The sequence below is a fragment of the Eptatretus burgeri genome, chromosome 2, assembly GCF_056783735.1.
Source record: "Eptatretus burgeri isolate ZD-2024b chromosome 2, Ebu_testis_v1, whole genome shotgun sequence".
NCBI classification, from domain to species: Eukaryota; Metazoa; Chordata; class Myxini; order Myxiniformes; family Myxinidae; genus Eptatretus; species Eptatretus burgeri.
This window is the reverse complement of record NC_140962.1, coordinates 158,127,395-158,142,394: the sequence shown is the minus strand read 5'-3', so window position 1 is coordinate 158,142,394 and position 15,000 is coordinate 158,127,395. Positions and strand designations below refer to the sequence as shown.

General features: G+C 47.0%; 1 protein-coding gene and 1 long non-coding RNA gene across 2 annotated transcripts in view; both read right to left on the bottom strand.

The window, feature by feature from the left end:
- LOC147033690 (NACHT, LRR and PYD domains-containing protein 12-like) overlaps positions 1-15,000 on the bottom strand; it is a 1,146,930-nt gene that overhangs the window by 886,187 nt on the left and 245,743 nt on the right. The window lies entirely within an intron of this gene.
- The window catches only part of LOC147033693 (uncharacterized), a 13,696-nt gene continuing 1,647 nt past the window's right edge, over positions 2,952-15,000 (bottom strand). The window contains exons 2-3 of the long non-coding RNA XR_015052341.1: positions 4,060-4,146; positions 2,952-3,161 (exon numbers count right to left, since the gene is read on the bottom strand). This is a non-coding gene — a long non-coding RNA (uncharacterized LOC147033693). The remainder of the gene's footprint in view (positions 3,162-4,059; positions 4,147-15,000) is intronic.

Here is a 15,000-nt window from a genome sequence, read left to right as displayed (position 1 = left end):
TGAGTAACAGCTGAAATGTGAATCCCTACAGGTTCCTCCGGATGACTTAATCTTTGCTTTTTGATTGTTCGGTTCGGGTTCCTCCTGATGACTCGAATGCAGGACTCTACCTATTTGGTCTTCCATTTGATTTTAATTGAATATATTTTAATCACATTCTAAATTCAATTGAATGATAATAAAAAAGTAATGGGTCAGGGTCAGGTGTCCGATCAAAGTGGGGTTGCATCAAAGCTGGACATCTTGGTACGTGGTCATCACTGCCAGCAGTTAAAGGTGACAGTTCTAATTATGTCTCTTATTAATTACGTAACACACCAGCACGCAAACCCACACAAAATACATCACAGGAAACTACACAAACGCCACACAAAAGAAGTCCTGGCGAGGGTGTAAAATCTCTGATTTCTCATTTTCTTGTTTATAAATTGTATTTTCCCCCTTTTATGAGCAATATTCAGGACTCATTGAAATTTCTTCTTCTTTCTCTTCTTCTTCTTCTTCTTCTTCTTCTTCTTCTTCTTCTTCTTCTTCTTCTTCTTCTTCTGCGTCAATGGCTACGATTATTCACACGGTCTTGTGGGGTCAGCCAGTGGAAGCTTGGCCCAAGTCTCCACGAACCGGCTGGACAGGCCTGACATTTGAGGGCTCATTCACACTATACACATGAAATCATGTACAGTATTGCATTAAAAGGGAACCCAAACACCCAAACCACTTTGACGCTAATCTGTTGACCTTTGATACCCTACAAAATAGATATGCTGTGTCTCATTCCGATTTATAAAGTAGGTTAAATTGTAATTATAATCAATCTTCTTCTTCTTCTTTTTCAGATTAGTGGTGACATTACATACCGAAGTGGACCACCATTTCTGTACTCTATCCGGATTACATCTCAGTATGATTCAACTCAAAAGGCGAATATTTTTATAATGTGCCGAGTCGATGGGTCCTTGGTGCTTGTATAGCAAAACAAACCGAGATGATTTCATGCTCCACCAATGGCCAAAACTCCCTAAGTTTGCCAGAAATTGGACGAGGTTTGTCCAAAATACAGGAGTATGGATCGGGCTGACAAAATGTTCACTTTTGTGGTCAGAACATTTTACGGAGCACTGTTATGTAACAAAAGAGAAGGCTCGATCTTTTGGTTATCCGAACAGAGGGGTCAAATAAGGGGTCAGTCAACCAACCAGAGACAACCAACTCAGGCTCGTAAGAATGTACACAGTACGACAACTATTCCATGCGGCTCTGCAATTGGTTTCCATTAACTGAACAATCCTCAACGTGCAGAGCAATATCACATCAGCTGGTCCATAATCCTGAGTCGAGGACACAATGGAGGCCACAGTCATCAGGTCAACCAACCATATTCTTTGGAGACAGAAATAATTTTTCCGAACTTTATATATATTTTGACGATGATGGCTTGACTGTGTGACATCTGTACCATGGTCAACGATAAGTCATCATGAAAACCACACCCACCCCTCCCCCTTCTCGCCCTCAGCTAATTGGCATTATGTTTCTACCTGTACTTTTGTGATTCATCTCCTCCTAATCATGATTCATGAAGGTTCATTTCCACCTCCTCATGATTAATGATGCTCTATGGTTTCACCAATCAAGTAATCCTGTCATTTCTTTCTCTCAACCAATCAACGTTGAGGACATTACATTGTAGCTTTATAAATGAGACTGCAGTGCTTCTTCTTCATCTGCTTGTGGATTTATCTGAAGGAGTGCAAGTCGAATCAGCTTTGATAATGTCTATTTTATTGAGATGCATATTTAATTTTTTTTCAACTAATTGAATCCTTGAGTAATATATAAATGGCTTTATCAATTAATACAAAATTCCTCTCTTATGGACCGTTACTTGAACGGAAAATCAAACTCTACCAAGCTGAATTGATCATGTGACCCACGTTTTCATCTTCATGAACACTTCCACCTTCTTCCTCTGAATCACTCAAACAAGGCTCGACGATTTGGCTCCACAATTCCCTCAAAAGCGTTTCCATCAATAATTTTATCTCCAAAAGTTCCTTCCAAATCCCACTGAACTCTTCAACATTCTGAGAACTTTTGGAGTCGCAAATGATGGTAGAATCAATATCTGAATCCGAGAGTCACGAATGGCGATGGAATCAGTATCTGAATCCGAGAGTCGCGAATGATGATGGAATCAGCATCTGAATCCAAGAGTCGCAAATGACAGTGGAATCAGCATCTGAATCCGAGAGTCGCAAATGGTGGAGGAATCAGCATCGGAATCCGAGAGTCGTGAATGATGGTGGAATCAGCATTTGAATCCGACAGTCACGAAAGACGATGAAATCAGCATCTGAATCAGAGAGTTGAGAATGGTGGAGGAATCAGCATCTGAATCCGAGAGTCGCGAATGACGGTGGAATCAACATCTGAATCCGAGAGTCGCGAATGATGATGGAATCAGCATCTGAATCAGAGAGTTGCAAATGGTGGTGGAATCAGCATCTGAATCGAGGAGTTGCGAATGATGGTGGAATCAGCATCTGAATCAGAGAGTTGCAAATGGTGGAGGAATCAGCATCTGATTCCGAGAGTCGCGAATGATGATGGAATCAGCATCTGAATCCGAGAGTCACGAAAGACGATGGAATCAGTATCTAACCATCATTATAACTAACTTCTGTGAAATGAAAACCCTGTACAAGGTTATTAACGGCATAGCCAGGCTGAGGCAGACGAGGCAGTTGCCTCATCGCTCATTTCCTGAAATATGATCTGGCCTGAGCCCTCTGGCCATCTGAGCTCCCTGGGGAGTAAACTATCAAAGCTACCCAGCAGTGCTCTGAATAATCTTATCTCCACTCCTATCACAATACCCCCCCACACCCACACCCCCCCCATTGCGCCTTACGCACCGTCACATCAAACAAGTTCACCTCTTTTCGCCTCATCGCTTTTGGACCTCTGGCTACGCCTCAGGTTATCATCCATCAGTGTGATTAATTAATTTGTTTTGACAGATTTCATCAACACAGAACAAGTCATGGAATGAAGGATATTATATAATACAAAGTTATCATTCAGTTTACTGAACCTCTTATTAAATGAGATAACATGGGAAAATGATCTGCAGACCTTTCGACGGAGCCTTCGTCTTCGTACTGAAAAGAGAAGAATAAAGATAAGAAGATGATTTACACATTCCTTGAACAGAAAGTTTCATCACCAGAACAACATGGAGCTCTCAAACCCGTTATCTCATCACAGGTATGATCTTGTTCAACATGATATGATTCCATCAGGGAAGGAGGGGAGGGAGTTTTCTACAGGAAATGGGTTGAGATGGCACAATTAAGGACTCTTGTAGATGGAGTGAGAAAAGAGATATCAGCTTTGTGGGATTGTCAGAGGCTGGTGGGGTATGGGGGAGTTTCCTGAAAGTGGTTGATGGGTTCACAGCATGCGTGCTTGGTAGTGGGGGCGGGAGTGGGTTGTTGATGGCATCGGGAGTGTGGCAGGTGTGGGTGGCATCAGCAGTAGAGCGTGTGTGGGTGGCAGTGCGATTGCAGCGGATGAGGGGTGACAAGTACGGGCAGTAGTCTCAGTGTGGTAGGTGTGGGCAGTAGTCTCAGTGTGGTGGGTGCGGGCAGTAGTCTCAGTGTGGTAGTTCTCTTTGCAGGTTTCCAGTTTTTCCTTCCATTTCCATGATTGAGAATTTGTGACTGTCTCCAACTTCTTCACGCTCTGCACCCTCCCCTTGCTCTAATTCTTCACAATGTCCCTTATTTTCCCAAGTCTCCCTGTATTTGCCCCTCTACTCTGCTGTTGATTTTGATGAAGGACAGTAAATTCAGATAATTCAGGAATTACAAAGTAATGTAGATATTATCAAGGTTTTTTAGTTCCTGTGTTAGTCTCTCATTTTCATTTTAAACCTCATAGTTAACTTTCATTGAGAGTTCACAACATCATGCTCAAAATCATTATTTCTTCTTACTCTGAGAACATCCCTAATCCCAGTGATAATAACATCATAATCAATAATATCACAAGACTTACCAAAAAGGAAAATCAACAACGAGATCAGGAGGAATCCAATCAGCAGAGATACCCAAATCCATATATGGGATGGAATAACACTTTCACCTTTTGGAGGGAGGATGACAAACAGCAGTTTAATCAGTGACATCATGGATGGTTAATTTAAAAGTAGGAATCGGGAAAGTTGGATAAAAATGATTGATGTATTTTACTTTTGTTTTTAATTAAATTCCTTCATATTGCTGCGAATTTGGAAGCTTACTGCACACAACAGCCAGGTCCCATAGATCAGCTATATCGGTAAGTATGTGTTTCTCGTTAGGGTCCCGTCCTATGTCTAATGAGTGATTAATTGTACGTGTGCTGAGTTATTTTGATAGTTAGGATTTAAATTACCAACAACAACAACAACGACACCTGCCCTCGCTTCCTCCCACCATCATCCACCGGCACCAATGCACGCGTGTGTGTCAGCACATACGTGGGTGGAGTCCATGTGCTAGGCGGAGTTTCTCTGGACGTTGCTGTGTTGGCTTCGCCCCAAGTATGGGCACAAGCGTTGCGCTCTGGTTTCGCCCAAAATATGGGCACAAGCATTTCATTCTGGCTTGGCTCCAAATATGGATATAGAGCGTGCGTGTCTGAGTGATAAATGTTCCTCTCTGCCCAATGAAGGAGTGCGAGCGTGGGATAAGAGAAGCGCGCGTGGGCCGAAGGGAGAGTGGTTGTCTTCTGCTCTTCGAAAAGGAGTTGTCTTCTGGTCTTCAGAGGAATTGTCTTCTGGTCTTCGGTCTTCGGATGTCTGGTGGTCTTCTGAAGCCAGTCAGAAGCCTGCAGGCTTCCCGGGGTCCCACAAACAGAGCGTCTTCTCTTGTGGCCTGTGTGCCTGCGAGCCTGTCCCACGCGGATCGCTCTGCCTGGGCTTGGAGCGGCATTGTGAGGCGGGTTCGAGTCCTGCCACACCGGATCGTCGAAGACCGCACTCGGTGGAAAGGTTCAAGAATAGACTCTGACCTCCAGCTCGCCTTCCCTTGAGCTGGAGGCCTCCAATAAAGACCTGACGGATCCATGTATTTTTGGGTGTACGTGTGTGTGTGTGTGTGTGTGTGTGTGTGGGTGTGTGTGTGTGTGTGTGTGTGTGTGTGTGTGTGTGTGTGTGTGTGTGTGTGTGTGTGTGTGTGTGTGTGTGTGTGTGTGTGTGTAGCGCCAGTCTATTAAGTAAAACTGCATAAGTGCTTTTACATAAATTGCTATCCCTTAATTATTTGGTTAACTCTGCCTTCTTGCATGCTCCCCTGCCCCTTTATAAATAAATATCCCTTTTGTTAAATGTTCCAGCTCGTTTCTGTGTTTCTTTTATTAGCTTGGCATGGTGTGTATTGAGAAATAGTGAGGCCATAAATTGATCATTTGGTCCGACGGGCCTTGGTAATCTCCGCTAGGGTTGCGCATGGTTTGGGCTCTGTCATGGCTCGTTCTGCTCGAGGTCCGTCGAGGGTGTGAATTCCCCGGGAGCTTTGTCTGCATGGGTAATTAGGTATATTGAAGTATGGCAATTGACCCTACCCCACACAGTTGAATTATTGGCAATTTATGGTCCAGTGAGGGACCCGTGCCTTTCGGACTTATCCAAAAGGCACGACCTTAATCCTGGTTTGTTCAGTGGAGCCGACTCTACTGCTCCCTCTAGCGGTCGTGTTCGCCACCGATACCCGGCCCCGTAACAATTGGTGTTCAGGAGTGCGATTCTGTCCCAACGCCTACGTAGAGAAATTCACGGGAGTCGGATCAGGAGTGCGTGGAGCAAACCCCCCCCCACCCCCCGTTTCTCCCAAAGAGTGAGTGAGTAAAATTTATTTCTCAATACGCACATGGCAAGCCAAGACGGGCTGGAGCAGGTGGGTAAAGATGGAGTGTTAGAGGAATCTATGGCCCAGGACGAAACAACCATGCAGGTTGACCATTCCCCACGATCGGACCCAGAGGTCGTAATGGGCGCGGTGGGGGCGGCGGCGCACGAGCGCCCCCTCCGTCAAATTTCCCTCTCGACCCTTGGCGGATCCGCACCTAACCGAGGCGAATCGGCTGCCTCAGGATCATTTGACATGAGACAGATGTTGGAGGCATTGATGCGAAAGATGGACGCAAATGCGCAAGAAATAAAAACGAATACACGAGCGATAGATGACAAAATTGATGCGAATGCGTGCAAAATGGATGACATGAAGGGGGATTTGGAGTGCAAAATGGATGAGGGCAGGGGAGAAATGCAGAGCATGGGGTTGAGCCTGCAGGCGAGGGTGGAGGGCATGAAAGGCATAATGGCGGAAGCACGTGGTGGAGTGACCGAACCAACAAGGAGTACAAATTGTGACCGGCCTGCGATGGAGACGGGTGAGGTCGGGATGACGAGCGACGCCACGATAATTGATGGGGAGACGTGTAAACTCAGACACGAGGAGATGACGGGAAAATTAAAAGAGACAACGGAAATGAAAACAGAGACATGGGAATTAGAAGGAGTAGAGGAGAACCTACATGAAATTAAAGACGAGCACACACAGGTCGAGATAGGAGGGGACAATGAGGTTGAGCATGGGGAATGTTTCGGGACCCAATGTGAGCATTGGATTAACCTCCCTCAGGAACAGGGGGAGACAGTAAGCTCCCTCTAAGCAGATCGCGACCAGGTGAGTTCAGTCGGGCCGTGCGAGGTTGAGCGGGTGCATGGTACGAACGGGTCCATGCAGAGTTTGGGGGGAGTAGAGGCTTCAGGATCCCTTGTGCAGACTCCCGCCCCCAGTGTGATTGTCCCGGAGTGTGTGTTGAAGTGTGTGAATGGTGCGAGTAACATGGCATGAGTGAGTGCGTGCATGGAAATGGACGACGGACCGATCCAGACAGGAGACGGGAATGGCGAGCCTGGAAGGCCACAGAGGGTTAATTTGGCAACCGCACTGGGTTCGCGCGACAATGCGTGCGAGGTCCATGGCGCGTTTCGCACACGGCCGGCACGCGCACGTCTGTGCGATCGCAATCCGGCCTGGAAACGTTCCACGTTGGATACAAGCCGGCCACGTGGACAGTTAAAATGTCGGCAAGTGTTGTGTGAATTTGGAACGGACGGGTCCACATGCGGGCACGTGTGGGAAGCTCCACGTGCTGCGCGCCGCATGTTCTGCTCGCAGAACATGCGGAGCGGGTTCCCGGGACGATGCGCTCGTGCGGGCCTGTACAAGAAGCCGCGTAGGTTCGGTGTGCGAGTGACGTCAGTGGGGACCTCGTGGCGTGAGTTACTGGCGAGCGGCACGCATTGGCTCGCATGGCGGACCCCTCAAAAGTGAGCGCTGAGTGTGATGCGCAAGGCGAAGACAAGGCTCCAGATCCGCACCTAACCGAGGCGCACCTAACCGTCCGATAGAAGGGAACAACGGGCGAGTCGCAGACCGCCACCATGGCGGTGTAAAAACAAAGACAAAAAAAAAACAGCCTTGCAACGAGTACACGATACCGCTGCCAGGATGTGGCAAGCATTTCTGTTTGGGCAAAGGAGCATTAGCTTAGGGGATGGGGTTAGCGTAGATAGACCCACCTCATGGGGCAGGAACAGTTCCTCATGGGGCCCGTGGAATGAGTTTGAGGGAATGTTAGATTAGAATAAGAAATGGACCAACATGGAATGTGTAGTGGGGACATAGCGTAGTGATAGAGCTAAATAGAACGTGCACTAGTTTAAGGGAAGACGGGGAGCACAAGTTAGTAAGGGGAATTTAGTTAGCAGAATGGCAGTGTTGAGTAATTGGTGTGGATTGAAAAAAAAAAAATGTGTACAATGAGTGAGTATGGGTCAGCGAGCCCGAGTGTGTGAGTGGAGTGAATGGGGAATGCACGGTGCGAATGATTGATTGGGGGGAGGAGTGAATCCCACCCAAGGGAACCCGGGGTCAGAGTAATGTTCGTTAGTGGGTTAGTCAAACTTACCAAAAGGAGATCGTTCTGTTGTTGGTGGTGCACGAAGGCATGATACCTTTTGGAGGGGTGCAGGAGTCCATTGACCGGCTGGGAGCGTGGCTGTTGAAAGGTGAGTATTGAGTTGAGGGCACCTCAGGCACCGGACTAGTCGGCCAAAGTAGGCCACGGGTCCAAGGGACCGGGATAGTGTCGTGGGCACGGGTGACCCTCGGAAAGGGACCCAGAGCACCAAAATGCGACGTGGGCTTGGAAGGGGGGCAATGCCAGGAAGGGCAACCCCCCACATTGATAGGGAGCAGATAGGCTCAGAGACAGCCTCAGCACCCAGGGGTGCCGTAGCTTGAGTTCGGGAGATGGAAGTCCCTGCCAGTTGTGCCACGCTGCCCAGCCACAAAATTGTGCAAGGGCACGAGAGAAAATTTGTGGGCAGGGCCAAAATTAATAATGGACACCAACACAGGCGATGAGAATCATGGTTGCTAGAACCTATAGTTTAAAGAGCCAGGTGTATGGAAAAGCCCTGGGGTAGTTTAAAGTTAATAAATGCTAGGATAGTTAGGAAATGTACCCCTTCCCACCATCCATCCCTTCGCTCTCCGTAGGCCACTGGACCCACCTTGGTAAAGGGGCTGTCACACCTTGACAATATAGCCAGCATATGCCGATTTATGAAAATTTGTCTAAAACGCCGGCACACGTCGAATACGTTATGGGTACGTTATGTATATGTCAGGTGCACGCTGAAAAACACTACCATAGGTCGTATTAGGTTGGTTTAAAACGTTGTACTTTTTGGTTGTCCAAAAAAATTTTGCATGCTTGGAATTTTACGACGTACTCGGCGTTTGGCTCACACGTTCCGCTACGCTGGCCATAAGTTGTAGGCACGTTATGCGATTGTTGACACACGTTAATTGTATATTACTCATAAGTCGAAACACGTAGAGGTAACATTCGCGTACCCGAAACTTATTTCTAACCTATGAGTAACGTTTTGTAAGCACGCTACACGAACGCTGTTCACACTTCGCAACACGCTACTTGAAAGTTCCTCATTTGTTGAAACACATCAAAGTAATGTTTAGGATACCCGTGACTTATTTATAACCTATGAATAACGTGCTTGGGAATTATTACGTGATGCATACGCTAGACTATCGTTGGGCATAGGTTGTGGACGACTAAAACACGATAAACAATTGTTGGTATAACTTATCTATAAGTTATCGCAGCGTTCTGTGTTCATTACTAGTACATTATGCATTTGTCAAAGTGGTTTTTAATTCTTTAAAAAGTAAAACAAAGAAATATTTCATCGTGGGAATGAGGAAAAAAAATTATCCGAAAAGAACATCGAACAATGGTGCAAAGTAGTCTCCTTTTCGTGGACGATAAGAGGATCCATCATCACCCACACCCTCCCCATCACGCTCACCTACTACTACTGACATAGACATACTACTACTACCAATGCTACTACTACAACTACTACTACTATTACTACTGTCACACACACCATCGACTACTAATAGTATAACTACTACTGATACTACTGGCATTGACATCTACTCAACATGGAGTCTGGAACAATGATGGGTTCCTCTTGTGAAGCCCATTTGTATATACCAATTCCCCTTAACGCTGCTAATACGCCATTACACGGTAGATATAAGTTAGAAATACGTTCAGTAAGTGCTGTGGTCGTCCGGAAGACGTCAATCTAATTATTCTACATACGACAATGTGCGTTTTAGATACGTTATAAATAGATTCATAGCATGTTACTCAAAGGTTAGAAGCACGTTATACTTCAGTTCAAAGCATGCTACACATAGGTTCATAGCACGCTAGTCATTGGTTCAAGGCAAGTTACAAATAGGTTCAATGCACGTTACTCATAGGTTTCAAGCACGTTAAACATAGGTTCAGAGCACGCTACTCATCGGTTAAAAGGACGTTACCCATTGGTTGAAAATTAGGTTTCAGGTATGTTAAATATTACCTTGACGTGTTTTGACTTATGAGTAACCTACAAGTAATGCGTGTCCGTCGTGTGTAGACGATCGCGGAGCGTGCCAAGAACATATGACAACGCATGCGGAACGTGTTAGCCATACACCGAGTACGTCGTAAAATTTTCAGCATGCTTGAAATTTCACGACGTATTACACGTACCACGTAATATGACAGCGTACTTCATTGTTTCCAGCCTACTCTCAACGTATACAAAACTTACCTATACCGTATTTGACATGCGCCTAGCGTTTTAGACACATTTTTCATAGGCCAGCATAAGCTGGCAAAATCGTCAAGGTGTGACTGCAATGTTGACACTTCAAATTCTCAGGCGGTTATGATTTAAATCGGTGTCCAGCAGGTTCTTAACAGGCTATGCCATGAGTTCGCCGGCGATACGTTTAGCGCGCTATGCGTAAGTTAAACTATCGTTGGGCATAGGTTGTGAACGCCGACAACAGGCTAAGCATTCGTTGGTAAAAGTTATCAACAACACAACGAAACGTTCTGTGCCCGTTACTAATATGTTATGCATATGACCAACACGTTATGAATACGCCCAAAACTTAAGAAAAAAAAACATCAAAATTTCAGCGTACGCCAACGTTTAACATACATTTTTATACGTTGCCATTGCTGGCTGAAACGTCAAGGTGTGACAGGGCCCTAAGATGGCTGAATTATGTAGGAGGCTATTCTGGGGCTTCATTGGGCCTCGAGACAGGACACTGGTCTCTTCCTTATTCCCCTCCAAAAAGGATTTTAAGGGTTGGGAGTAGGCTAGGTTGACAGGATAGGTGAGCCGGACAAAGAAAGTAAGGGGGTTCGGGACGAGCAATTTAAAAGAATAAAATACAATACAATAAAATAAAAAGGGGCTACATTTTGTTGTTTCGTTGCTGCAAATTAAGGGAGTGGGTATGAAAAAAGACAGGCAAAGGCGATAGGTTAGGTCCGAGCACGTTTTGGGAGAGGCCGGCACCACCGCACTCCTCCTTAACCTCAAGGTACCAGACCAGAGGCCGGCCAGCTTCATATGCTGGCCTGTGTTTGTGCTACATCTGCTGGTCCGCATTTGCCATGCCTTGTTACCTGCCTTTTGCTTTGACCCCATGCCTGCTGCCCTTATTTGCATTTGCCCCTGTGTCAACCATCCCACCATGTGTGCCAGGATCATCCAGCAAGTGTTTTGCAAGGACTGCCCTGCAGGCAGCCCCATCATTCATCATTTTGTGTGCTTGCATCATCTCCCTTTCCACCAGTTCATTCAAAAGAGCCAGGAACTGCATTGAGCAGCCGGCTACCTCCCTGTTCTTGCATAAAGACCACTTCAAATGGCATGTGGGATGGCGCATGGCCTGCTGTGTTAGGGTGAGTTGCCTCCAGCAGCTGGGGTATGAAATGAACAAAGAAGAAGGTTCACTGAAAGGAACACCCAAGGGGGACCTTTTCAGCAGGCCCTGAGGACGACTGACCTTCAGCTGCTGTGCACTCACCCACATAAAATGACTGTTGACTTGCTGTGCTTCTTTCCCACAGATAACAGGTCCTGGGACATGGTTAAGGTAAATAGTTAAAATTGTAAATAAGTTATTGTCCCACCTGTTGTTTGTCTTAGTGCCGGCAATGTAGTTGTCGTCTGTGTGAGTCTGATAGTTTAGTTACGCAGCACACTAGGTAATTTATTTTTGGGACATGTATGAAAAAATGTCGCACTCAGGGATCCAAAGGTAAATCGTACGAGGGGAAAACTTACACATGCTGGTCACACGCAAATTTGACGACTCTGAACGAGTCTGGAAAAAAAGGGAGGGGGTAGTGTTGTGAATTTGGAAGCTTACTGCACACAACGGCCAGGTCCCATAGATCAGCTATATCGGTAAGTATGTGTTTCTTGTTAGGGTCCCGTCCTATGTCTAATGGGTGATTAATTGTACGTGTGCTGAGAGTTATTTTGATAGTTGGGATTTAAATTACCAACAACAACAACAACGACACCTGCCCTCGCTTCCTTCCACCATCATCCACCGGCACCATCGCATGCATGCGTGCCAGCACGTACGTGGGCGGGGTCCAGTGTGCTTGGCGGGGTTTTTCTGGACGTTGGTGTGCTGGCTTCACTCCAAAATATGGGCACAAGGTTTACGCTCTGGCTTCGCCCCAAATATGGGCACAAGGGTTTCATTTTGGCTTGACTCCAAATATGGGCACAAGCATTACGCTCTGGCTTCGCCCCAAATATGGGCACAAGCGTTACGCTCTGGTTTCGCCCCAAATATGGGCACAAGCGTTTCGTTCTGGCTTGGCCCCAAATATGGATATAGAGCGTTCCCTCTCTGCCCAATGAGGGAGTGCGAGCGTGGGATAAGAGAAGCGTGCGTGGACCGAAGGGAGAGTGGTTGTCTTCTGGTCTTCGAAAAGGAGATGTCTTCTGGTCTTCAGAGGAATTGTCTTCTGGTCTTTGGTCTTCAGACATCTGGTGGTCTTCTGAAGCCAGTCATCGCCTTAATTGGGTCCCACCAACAGAGCGTCTTCTCTTGTGGCATGTGTGCCTGTCCCGCGAGGATCGCCTGCCTGAGCTTGGAGTGGCATTGTGTGGCGGGATCGAGTCCTGCCACACCAGATAGTCGAAGACTGCACGAGGCGGAAAGGTCCAAGAAGAGGCTCTGACCTCCAGCTCACCTTTCGTCGAGCTGGAGGCCTCCAATAAAGACCTGATAGATCCGTTTATTTTTGGGTGTACGTGTGTGTGTGTTTGTGCCACCAGTTTATTCAGTAAAACTGCATAAGTGCTTGTACATAAATTGCTATCCCTTCATTATTCGGTTAACTCTGCCTTCTTGTGTGCTCCCCTGCCCCATTATAAATAAATATCCCTTTTGTTAAATGTTCCAGCTCATTTCTGTGTTTCTTTCATTGGCTTGGCACAGTGTGTATTGAGAAATAGCGCGGCCGTAAATTGTTCATTTGGTCCGACGGGCCTTGATAAACTCCGCTCGCGTTACACACGGTTCGGGCTCGGTAAGGGCTCGTTCCGCTCGAGGTCCGTTGAGGGTGTGAATTCCCCAGTAGCTGTGTCCGCATGGGTAATTAGGTATATTGAAGTTTGGCAATTGACCCTACCCCACGCAGTTGAATTATTGGCGATTTATGGTCCAGTAAGGGACCCGTGCCTTTCATACTTATCCAAAAGGCACGACCTCAATTCCGGTGTGTTCGGTGGTGCCGACTCTACTTTTCCCTCTGGCGGTCATGCTCGCCACCGATACCCGACCCCGTAACAATATTATGTCTGTACGATTGTTAGGTCATGGAAAAAAGTAATACCTCACTATCCCCCACCCCCTCCCCACCTGCCCCCCCCCCAGCAAGGGTAGAGAAAGGACTTGCAATTCTCATCTGTAAATGTGACATAATACAAGTAACATAACCATTGACCGCAATCTGTAAACGTGACGATGGGATTGGGGCAAAGCCTTCAGGACCCCCACTCTTTGATGACAGGAGGAAAGTCACTGGGTAACCTTCCCGGGTCAGATTGCGGTTGTGTGTGTCTGGGTGGTGCTGAGGTGTCGTCCACCAGACGGCAGTTTCCTTGGGTTAACGTGAGGCGGTCCCTTCAGGTGGGTGCCTGGAATGTCATTTTCCTGGGAGAGGATGATAACCTGTCTCTGTTGTCATCTGACCTCAATCGTTTGGACATCGGTATTGCAGTACTCTCTGAGGTTCAGAGACCGGATTGCATCGAGATCATGATGTGTGGAAACACCTACTATTGGCCGGGTCGCTCTCTGATTGTTACCATGCCCAACGAGTTGCTGCAACTGTGTCCAATAAGTTGACTCCAATGACAATTGAGGTCACACCGGTCAACGAGCTTTTTTTGAGATGTAGGATTTGTCACTCCTTGAGTGTCGTTTCCATTGTCTCTGCATATGCTTCAACTGAGGCAGTGATCTCACCGGGAAGGACGCATATTATGCCACGCTCGAGTCTGTGGTGAATCACTGCCCCAAACGAGATACTCTTCTAGTCTTGGGGGATTTCAATGCATCGATTGAACTGATAGGGATGGTGATGAGACGTGTTGGTCCCCATGGGTCTGGAACTGTGAATGAGAATAGTACTAAGTTCCTTGACTTTGCATGAAATCATGGATTTAGGGCGGCTGGTTCATAGTTTCATCGCCCACAGACTCATCGCTGGACTTGGTATTCCGACGCTGGTGTTGTGACAAAGGAGATTGACCATGTGCTTGTTGATGGTGGCTGGAGGATCATCCAGAACTGCAGTGTCTCCCAGAGTGCTCATTTCCTTAATACCAACCACTGGCTTGTTGTTGCAACTCTGAAGTTTCAGATTAAATCTGGGAGAATGGGACCATCCCAGTCAAGGCTGGATGTTAGCAAGCTGCAGGATGAGGGGGTAGCTGAGGAGTTTGAGAACAGGATGAGTGGGGATTTGGGGGGTCTGGGTGCTTTGGAAAGTCCTGAAGAGTTGTGGTGTGCCTTCAAGACCACAATGCTTGATGTTGCCAGTGGATGTCTTGGAACTCATCAGAGGACGAAGAGGAATTTTTCTCTCAAGGGACACTGGAAACCATTGACCACAGTCGCAGGGCCAAGCTTAATGGCAGAGCTGAGCTCTTCAGGGAGTTGAGGCGGAAAACTGTACTTGCGCTGAGGGTGGACAAGGAGGAATGTGTGTGAGGAATCTGTGGGGTCAACCATCACCTGTGGTCAAGTGATTGTCATGCTTACAGGAGAATTCACGCATTGTGTTCGTCCAAGCCCATCGCTCTGTGTACTGCAGTGGCAGTGGAGGGTGTTTGGCTCTTGACAGAGGAGTCCATAGTGAAGGCCCGCTGGGCCGGTTACTTTGAGCGACTGTACCAGGTTGATCCACCAGCTGTTGAATTGGATGTCAGGGGTCCTACTATCTTTATTGCTGAGGCTCAAATCAACTGTGATC